At 40.8% G+C, this 10,682-nt stretch overlaps 2 long non-coding RNA genes across 2 annotated transcripts; one reads left to right on the top strand and one right to left on the bottom strand.

The window, feature by feature from the left end:
- Window positions 1–3,356: 3,356 nt before the first annotated feature.
- On the bottom strand, window positions 3,357–4,509 carry LOC138498589 (uncharacterized). Its single transcript, XR_011278769.1, has 3 exons — window positions 4,341–4,509; window positions 3,888–3,987; window positions 3,357–3,772 (listed from the first exon to the last, which is right to left on the bottom strand). It is a non-coding gene; the product is annotated as an uncharacterized lncRNA (long non-coding RNA).
- Window positions 4,510–7,482: 2,973 nt separating this feature from the next.
- LOC138498588 (uncharacterized) lies at window positions 7,483–8,246 on the top strand. Its single transcript, XR_011278768.1, has 3 exons — window positions 7,483–7,545; window positions 7,661–7,775; window positions 7,909–8,246. It is a non-coding gene; the product is annotated as an uncharacterized lncRNA (long non-coding RNA).
- The last annotated feature ends 2,436 nt before the right edge of the window (window positions 8,247–10,682 follow it).

Genomic DNA, 10,682 nt, shown 5'->3' with positions numbered 1-10,682 from the left:
AGCATGCTTTAGGGACCATGAGGAGAGCTGAGTGCAGCGTGGTCAGCGAGCATACACCCCTCTATGATGGTGGGAGGTGCAGAAATGCCTGCTAGCCACAGACCCAGTACATGTCCGTTACTGCTGCTGTTCCTTTCTTGAGGTCTGGAATGTTTATGGTCACATTGCATTTGTCATTAGTACCCAAAGAGACATTGCCTGCATTACAGAAGCACAGCTGATATTCTTCTTGTTTTTACACCTTCACTGGCATCTCCTTTGCTTCAATCCATGTTAGCTTTGCCACGTGCTTCCCCCGGTTCCATGTCATTTCATCCCGGGACGTTTTTCGCAGGGTTTTTTTACTGCAATTTTTTTAATGAAAAAACCCATCACATTTGTTTTCAATTATTATTTGGGGAGTTCCCTCCAATCCACCTATTTTCTTTCATTTGTATTTATTCCCAAACACCCACACCCCATATATATAATTTACTAACCCCCCTAAAAAAGTCATTTTTTTTTTTAGAAAACAATTTGCGGCAAAAAACCCTGCGAAAAAACATCCAGCGATGAAAGGACGTTGTACGCTTCCCCCAGTACTCTTGGCATATTTCGTTTACCCTCTGGATCACTTCTTTTTTTGGCCTATAAGTCCTCCTGCTGTGCAGTTTATCACAGTCTCTTCCCACCGATAGGCCCAGGAACCTCACTCCTTCTAGCTGCATGTATGGTGTTTGTAAGCACTGTGGGCTTCTGGCATTACGGGCACACTGTTTTTCATATGGGTCCATCATCACAAGGCTTATGCTGTGCGCTTGGAGCGTGCTTAGCAACCAACATAGTGCTAGATGGACAAGACATTGAGCAACTAAGAGCAAAACCTCTGGCAGTATTAGTGCCTTCGGGGCTCCTGACATGTTTGGTATAAAAGAGCAAATATAACAACTGCCATTTACGCTCCGTTTCCCAACGAGCTCATGTCGGTGTACCAACTGTTACTCACCTGTGGGTGGTGCACGTTCTCTATCATATCAAAACCTAATGCTCTATATTCATCATATTTAATCTTACTTTGCCTTCTAAGATGTTTTAATATGCTTGCATATGGGATATATAACTTTACATCTGGTTTTGTGATATCATATTCCTATTTATTGGTATATCAACTTCGGTACCCAGTATTGTGTTATTGTCCCCATTCTGATATGTACACCCACCCCTGGTACAACTTCCTCGGGTATCCCCCTCCCCTTTTATATGTTTCAAACATATAAAATGACATACTAAATATAGTCCGAAACCAAACAAAGAAATGCAAAACATTTTCAAAGTGAAATGCATTACACACAAATACACAGAGACACGCATCGAATTATTAGGTTTCTTTTTAGCTTCATATTTTACTGTACGAATAGGCGTATCGATGGGTAATCATATTTTCATTGTTAGAAAAAAGGGAAAGAAAAAAGATATGCTTGTCGAAAACAGTTGTATTGTTCTAGTTAATTAAATATAATGAAAATCAAACCATCACTCAATTAACATAGACAATTTATGAAATCCTACATATATTTTAAAAACAAGGGTATGTCTAGTAAATTGCTCAGCAAGTTTATGCATAATCTCAATACACACTATTCACGTATGACTGTTGGGCTCATCGATGGAGGGTGCGGAATGCAGAGCCTTTTTGAACATCAGAAAGTTGCACCCAATATTGCAGCTCGCGGACCTTCACTGCAAATGGAGAGACGTGCACAACGGTAAAGGACCTGTTGTATCATGGTTCACTCCACCTGTGTACGAAGTTCCTGACAAATATATCATCAGCAGGAAACAATTGAAGAGGCTGTGATGTCATTGAAGCAGATGCAGCGCTGGTTGTGTTTTAAGACCGCTGTGGTGCTATCTGTTGAGAAATAAATGTAATCAATCTAATCAAAACAGTTGGATCATTTTTAAATTCCTCACCCAGAAGGACGCTGCCCTGTGAGCATCACAGGCCTTCCTTACAGGAGATAGAGGTGTATGCATCCGGCTGCCTGTTACCACCTCATGTGTCAATAAGTGGTGATCCTTACAGGGCTGTATGCTCAAACTGAATAAAGCAAGAGGGAGACAATACCCCCAGGTCCTTTTAAGGGTGGTGCACAACTTTGATAGTTTGAAATTTAGCAATCCATTGATCCTCTCAACAATCCCGTTGGGCTGTAGGTGGAAAAATTATGCACATCCGATGCTTGATGCCCAGTAATGCGGTTACTTCTTTAAAAGGTTTGTTAAAGAAATGGGTGCCATTGCCTGACCGCAGCACATCGCAAACACTCCAGCGAGGAAACACCTCTCTTACTAAAGATTTGGCATCTTTAGCGTCTGCGTGTGCACAAGGACCTGCCTCAACCCACCCTGGGAGAAGGGGCATACCACGACAGTCATATACTTGCTCCCATTACACTGCTCTCCCAAATCAGTGTAGTCTATATGGAGCTCCCGAAACAGCCAAGACGGGCGAGGTAGTGCACCTCATATCGTTCTCAGGATGTAGCCAGTACTATAGGTCTCGCAAGTGATACAATTTATCACCATTTTAGTAAGAACTTCCTGTTGTTTGGGACGGACCAGGGCTCCTCATGCACGGCGGCGTTGACAAGTGAACCTTCATCTGTGTCATTGGTATGGGTGGTGCATTTATCCACCGCCGTCATGGAGGGCTCAGAAAGGGCATCGATCAAGCATGTTGGACCAGGGACCTGTCAGTCCTCATGAACCCCCTCCTTTTCCACCTTTCAAGCCTTGAATGTGCTGTTGTTATTACATAGGCCAAATCAGAATAGATGGTCCGTTGGTACCCCTGGGAGGCTAAATGTGTTTCAATAACTGCTATAAGCTCTGCTGCCTGTGCTGAGTAATGCATGGGCAGCCTTTTTTGAACCACTACTTCATACTCATTATCCACTAGGTGGACAACTGCTGCACCCATATGTCTCAGAATAATATGTTTAAATAGGTATAAAGAATCCCTATTAACATGAAGACATCCTACTCCACCAACGGGGATATAGATATATGTAATACAATAAAGAGCAAGATGATACGTGTTGTTTACTTGCCTCCAACCCCCTCACACAGGAACTCTATAAGGTTTTCCAGCATCACTAGTCCTGAAAAAATGGACCGTCTGCTATAACTAATTTACACAAATGTATGACAAGTTTATTATTCAAATAATTCAAACTGAATTTAAACAAAAAACACTACCCTCACCTAACACAGTGTACTAAACATTAAAAAACAAATATAAAACAAATATAAATCATCAGATAACTTATTTATACGACACAGAAGATATCACATAACACACAAACAATCTCAATGTGTCACTAAAACAACAAGCATCCCAACATGTTTCTGTTCTTAACTGCCCAGTTCAGGCGAACATTCTTCAGGGGATAAATTTAAAAGCATCCACTAATCTCTTCCACACCGTGTTGAAAGGGTAGATTCAGGCACCCAAGAGGGTAAAAGGAAAACAACCTCCAAGCCTGTAAAAATAAAGGAAAGGAGAAACCTAATGAGTTCCAAAGAGGGAAGGAAGTACTACAAAATGTAAAAGGAGGCATGGCACAGGGATTATGCCACACTCACAAGGGTCCCAAAGGGCACCCGCAGATTTACCTTTAAATGGTGAAACTTCAAAGCACGTCACAGGATGACAAATTTGCTGGTTTCCCTCCAAATGAGAAATCAATACTTCAACAAAGCGTCACAGTCCGCTAGAGTATCGCCACACCTAAGTAAGACAAAACCAATACACAGAGACCACATGCTCTGTTATATCCAGAAATCACACTGGCTTCAATACCACTGCACATAAAATCAAGGCTCCAAATAACAAAGTGTATTACCTCCACAAATGTAGGGATCAAGACTGCAGTTCACGATTCAGTAATGAACAAGTTGAAATGGAAACATCCATACCATCAAGCAATAAAGTACAGAGTCAATCTGGAAAGCAATGGGAACATAACAGTAAACACCATTTATCTGGCATTACCAAAACCTCAGCTAACAACATGTCGTCAACGTGCACTAGGGGGCAAACAGAAGGGGGTGCTTATATTTCACACACGTGAGGAGACCATGCATTATCTAATGTGTAAAGATAACTACTCAGCGTCCATGCTGTCCAACCTCCACAACGTAAAAGAAACGCGGAAAATGGATAGCCACACAACATGTGTAAAATAAGTGTAAAATAAAGTCCCCCAACCACCAAAAAATGCAAAAGGTGTCCCGACATGGAGACAATATCATGCACAGAGTCACATTCAATGGCGAAATGCTGGTAGCGTGCTCACCTATACACACGGAGGGGTTTATTCACTCCACTTGCAGCATTCACACATACTCGGCCAGCACTCGATTCAGAGGAGTCATGGCTGCTGCACAATCTCAAAGCGTCTATGGTTGCGCAGCAACACAAAGAAAGGACTCTGTTAAAGCGTCTATGGTTGTGCGGCAACACAAAGAAAGGACTCTACTTCTCGAAGTTACTCAGGAGTACAACAACCAAGGGGGCCATATTGGAACAGACCCAGGATCAACTGGTGTGGAGGAGTTTAGTGGACACTCAGCGCATCAAAAAGATGTAAATTGCACTAACTTCATCAATTGAACTAAAAACCAAATTGTTCGCCAAAAATGGGGTGCCCACATGATATATGCATCATACAATGTCCAAAATTATATTTGGCTAACCAAATGCCAATCAATGCTTTCATTGAGCCCTAGCACATTGCTTTGTCATTTGAAAATTATTTTTTGCTCTATATTCAATAATTTTCGATCTGTTTCAATTTTGGTATTTCCATGCACCTTTTTCAAAATCAGCCATGTGAAGTCATTGAAACCATGTTTCTTTTCAATAAAATGTTTCACAAGAGGGGCAGTTATCACTTGATTCTTGATACAGCTGCAATGTTCCACCATTCGAACTTTACATTGCCTATTTGTTTTTCCCACATAATGTAGGCCACATGGACAGGTGATCAGATATACAACATTAGCTGTGTTACAATTCGTCATTTCAGTGAAGACCCACTTAACATCAGGTAGAATTTGCAATAATCTAGTTTCTTTTGTTTGTCCACACATGCTGCAATTCCCACATGGAAAATGTCCTTTTACTTCAGGCAAACCCCACAGTCTAGTTTGCCTAACTTGTGGTATCTGCATTTCTGTCACATCATTTCTGATCAGAATATTTCGTAAATTCTGGCTTTTTCTGAAAGCCACTAGGGGAGGCAACACTTCTTTACCACGATATATTTTCTTCCAAGTTTTCATCACAATGTTTTTGATTTTATAGGACAAATTTGAGAAAGTATTAACAAATACAGTGCCAATCTTTTTAATTGGCCTACTACTTTTCTCCAAAAGTGCCTCACGATTGTTATTGTAAGCTCTTTTTGAAGCATTTCTTATAACTCTAGGCGGATAGCCTTTGGCCAACAACTTGTTGGTCAATACATCCGCACTTCGGGCAAAATCATCTTTAAGACTACTATTGCGCTTCAGCCTCAAAAACTGTCCAAATGGCAAATTGTTCTTTAAATGTTTAGCATGGTGGCTATTGAAGTGCAATAAAGAGTTCTTATCAGTAGTCTTATTATAGGGCTTCACTTTTAAAGAACCATTGTGATGGAAAATGGTGATGTCTAGAAAATGAGTCTCACAATCACATATAGACCCAGTGAATTTCAGAAACCGATTTTGTTGGTTAAGCCATGTCACAAAACAATCTGCCTCTTCTCTTGAGCCATCCCATATGATCAGTATATCATCTATATACCTCAGCCACTTCCTCAAATGATTGCTTAAAGGGTTGGTGGCTGGGTATATTACTGCCTTTTCAAAATACTCGACATAAAGATTGGCTAAATTCGGGGCCATGGCAGCACCCATGGCTGTACCCTCAATCTGTTGAAAGAAAGAACCCTGGAATTGGAAAACATTTTTTGTCAGGGCAAACTCTGTGCACCACAGAATGAAAGCATTACTCACAGGATGGCCATCCTCTCTATTCATCAACACTTCTTCAACCACCTCAAGTGTGGCTCTTTGGGGTATCACAGTGTACAAAGATTGAATGTCCAAGCCTATCAGCAAGGACTGGCCCGGAATAAACTCAATGTTTTCCAATTTATTAATAGCGTCAGTGGTGTCTCGCAAATAGCTTTTCATTTTCAAAACAGACGGTCTCAAATAGAAGTCTGCAAATTTGGACAAAGGTTCCAAAATCGAATTCACACCAGACACTATGGGTCTACCAGGGGGGTCAACAAGTCTCTTGTGTACTTTGGGCAAGATGTAAAAAAACAGGTACTCTTCCTTGATCCCTAATCAGGAATTCAAATTCTTGCTTACTAATCATTTCGGCATCAAAAGCTGCAGTCACCTTTTCTTTAATAATTTTTTTGAGTTTGGCAGAGGGGTCATTAGCCAGTCTCAAGTAACTCACATCATCAGATAGCAGTCTTTTACATTATCTTACATAATCACTACGGTTCATCAACACAATCGCTCCTCCCTTATCTGCTTGTCTAATAATCAGGTTCTTGTTTTTTGCTAACTTTAGTGCCGATGCTCTTTGTAACCTACTAAAGTTGGAGTTGCGAGACTTTTCGCCAGACTCCAACTTAAGAACCTCTGCCAGCACCTGTCTTTCAAAAACCGTAGATTCGGCAGTATGAGAGTAACTGGGAGCACAGACCGTAGATGTATTGCGCAACCCACTGAGATTATTACTGGTGTATCCTTCATGTTCACTGAAGTATTCATTCAACCGTACCTTGCGCATAAATGCAAAAAACTCTTATTCAGGATGTTTTCCTCTTCCGAGGAAAGGACATAGGAGGACAAATTTATCACCACTGATTCCTTGTTCGACTCCTTGTCCTGACCTGGTTGTCCCAGTCCCCCCGATTCGGGCCTTGTCCTAAAAAAGGCATCCTTTGTCTTTGTCTATTGCCCCCTCTAGGACCTCTTCCTCTTCCTCTACTCATACTGGCCTGAGCTCCAGGGTCATTATCTCCTGTCGTACTTTCTTCACTAGAACTATAGGAAGTATCTCGAAAATGTACCCGTCTGTTGTTTCTCGAAGTTTGAAATGTATTACCAAATTTGTAGCCCTCAGTTACATAGGGAAAAGATTTCTTGTGAGAGAAATTGGTAAGATCTTTCTTTAATCTTTTTACCCTTTCTAAGGTAGTGTCATTTTTGAAATCAATTAGTCCCTTTAAATGTTGTTCAAGTTTTGTTTTAAAAGTGTTTAAATCAAACTCTTTTTTGATTTCTTCTTCAAGCTTGGTGATATCTATTTCAATTTGTTTGGAAACCTCTGTTGCTGTATCAATAATTAAAACTAACCAATCTCTCCCACACTTATTGGATATATAGCTCCATTTTAGACAACAAGGAGTTTAAATTAAAAGTTTATGTTTCCATTTCAACTTGTTCATTACTGAATCGTGAACTGCAGTCTTGATCCCTACATTTGTGGAGGTAATTCACTTTGTTATTTGGAGCCTTGATTTTATGTGCAGTGGTATTGAAGCCAGTGTGATTTCTGGATATAACAGAGCATGTGGTCTCTGTGTATTGGTTTTGTCTTACTTAGGTGTGGCGATACTCTAGCGGACTGTGACGCTTTGTTGAAGTATTGATTTCTCATTTGGAGGGAAACCAGCAAATTTGTCATCCTGTGACGTGCTTTGAAGTTTCACCATTTAAAGGTAAATCTGCGGGTGCCCTTTGGGACCCTTGTGAGTGTGGCATAATCCCTGTGCCCTGCCTCCTTTTACATTTTGTAGTACTTCCTTCCCTCTTTGGAACTCATTAAGTTTCTCCTTTCCTTTATTTTTACAGGCTTGGAGGTTGTTTTCCTTTTACCCTCTTGGGTGCCTGAATCTACCCTTTCAACACGGTGTGGAAGAGATTAGTGGATGCTTTTAAATTTATCCCCTGAAGAATGTTCGCCTGAACTGGGCAGTTAAGAACAGAAACATGTTGGGATGCTTGTTGTTTTAGTGACACATTGAGATTTTTTTGTGTTATGTGATATCTTCTGTGTCGTATAAATAAGTTATCTGATGTTTTATATTTGTTTTATATTTGTTTTTTAATGTTTAGTACACTGTGTTAGGTGAGGGTAGTGTTTTTTGTTTAAATTCAGTTTGAATTATTTGAATAATAAACTTGTCATACATTTGTGTAAATTAGTTATAGCAGACGGTCCATTTTTTCAGGACTAGTGATGCTGGAAAACCTTATAGAGTTCCTGTGTGAGGGGGTTGGAGGCAAGTAAACAACACATATCATCTTGCTCTTTATTGTATTACCCATATGTCTCAGGCCTGTCCCCTGGTCAACAGTTACTGAACCATCAATGAAATGTATCCGCAACCTCAAGTGGGCTATCTTTTGCTTTTAGCATGTTCTCCTCCTCTCCCTCAAATATTACAAAGTCATGTCTAGCCAGGTCTTTATTAGCGCACAGTTTTGTCAGGAACGTAGCTGGTTTTACTGTCTTGCACTGCACTATGTGGATATTTAGGCTGGATAGAATAACTTTGTATACCAATGCTCAATGTGTGGTTAGCATTGATTTGGACCACTCTAAAATAGCAAACACTGCATGCTCCACGTACAAGGTTATGAAAAACACCCCATGATGATTGTGGAGCTTTTCTCAATTGCGAATGCAGCAGCTGCAAGTGCCTGCTCGCCAGGGAACTGCCCCTGCATTACAGTGTGCTGTAATAGGGCAATGGCTTGTAGCCCATAGTGCTCTTCTGAGTGACTACTGCCATCATCATCTGACCATTTGAATGGGAAAAAAGTACAATTCTTGGGTGTAATCAGGAGTTGCTAACACTGGGGCAGTGGAAACGACCACTTTCAGTTTGTTAAAGCTCGTAGGCATGTCCTCTGTCCATGGTATCTTATTGTCTGTCTTTTGCACTTCTTTAAGGCCTTGCAACAGGGGTCTAGTGTACACAGCATAATCTCAGATACATGTTCTGCAATAATTACACAGCCCGAGAAACCTCTGCATTTATTTGACAGTTTTTGAATGGGGAGCATGTGCACTGATGCAGCACATTCAGGTGTTATTTCTTTCCATGGACAGATATTAATTGTCCCATGCAAAGAACTTCCAGGAGGCAGTACTGTAACTTTGCTTTGTCCACCTTGTACCCTTTATATGCTAACACCTGCAAAAGCGTGAAAGAGTCCTTCCGGCATTGTTGTTCATTGTCACTGCATACTTGCAAGTCGTCCACATATTGAATGATAGTGCTGGGTACCTGTATGTTTCCTAAATCTGCATGTAGTATTCTGTTAAAGATACAAGGGGATTCACAATACCCCTGTGGTAATTTTGTGTGCTTGTACCGCTTTCCACCGTGCGTAAACGTGGTGAGGTATTGAGAGTCTGGGTGCAGGGGTAACGAAAAGAAGAAAATGTTTAAGTCAACAACAGTAAAATGTGTTGATTGTATTGGGATGCTACACAAAATGATTGCAGTATTAGGAACTGATGGAAATTCTGCTTGTACAATGTCCTTTAAGGGGCAGAGATCTTTAATCATTCTCCAACTTGACCGGATTGCCTTCTTTGTCGGGTAAATAGCCATGTTACATGGGAGCTTGATTTAAGAGTGCAGAAATTGTATCTCTTATCCCCTCCTCTGCTTCTTTGGATAGCGAACAATGTTTCACCCAGGGTAACATTGCACCTTGTTTAAGTGTAAATTTGGACAGACGCCACTCCATGTACGAGTCCTACATCGTGGGCACTTGTTGTCCATGACCTCTCAGTAATCTCTTCTAGGTCGTTTTCAGTGAAAGAGGGTGCTGTTACAAGGGCCATCATAGAGCATTACACCTTAAGGTATTGCACCATTATCTCGCAGGGTATACAAATAGTCACCATTTTCTCTCCATCATCAACCTGATCCTCAAACAATTCTGCATCTGTTACTTCTATTAGGGGTACTGTTGGCTCAATATACAATACAGTGCACCATTCACACCCATCTGAATCAGTTCCAACTACAACACTCCTTTTCTCTGACTCTACCAACCCTTGCAGGGCTAGTGAAAGTATTGTCCCTGCCACAAACTCTGGGGTCACAATGGGTCTGAAGATAAAATCAGATGTTATCCGCCAACACACTTTCTCAATCTGGGGCACTGCATCAAGTAAAACTGACATCCCATAAACAAACATATCAGGATGAGCAGGAATACCACAAACCACCACCTCCCCTGCTCTGGAATGTATTATCACCATTGCTCTCATAGCACAGATTCCTGGGGTAGCATATATTATTCCTTGATCAGTAAAGGAGTTGGTCATATTAAGGTTGCTTAGGAGATTGTGCCCTAACAAATGTACTGGTGAGGTTTCTGGATATCAATGTCAATGTCAAAGCTTTATTCGGAATAGTCCTTTAGCACAACACATTGATATCAATTGATAAATGTGAAATGCACAAAAAATAGAAAATATCAGTCAATCTAGGGCAATGACATTCCTTTTAAGACATAGCAAAAGTACAGTAAAAACCATGGCGCATTAATACGAAAGGAGTAAAAAACATATAATACAAGAAAGGAAGCAAGGTGAGCCTCAG

Source organism: Ambystoma mexicanum, chromosome 5q (genome assembly GCF_040938575.1).
Source record: "Ambystoma mexicanum isolate Mex_15411 chromosome 5q, UKY_AmexF1_1, whole genome shotgun sequence".
In the NCBI taxonomy this organism is placed as follows: Eukaryota; Metazoa; Chordata; class Amphibia; order Caudata; family Ambystomatidae; genus Ambystoma; species Ambystoma mexicanum.
This window is presented reverse-complemented; position numbering and strand designations above follow the sequence as displayed.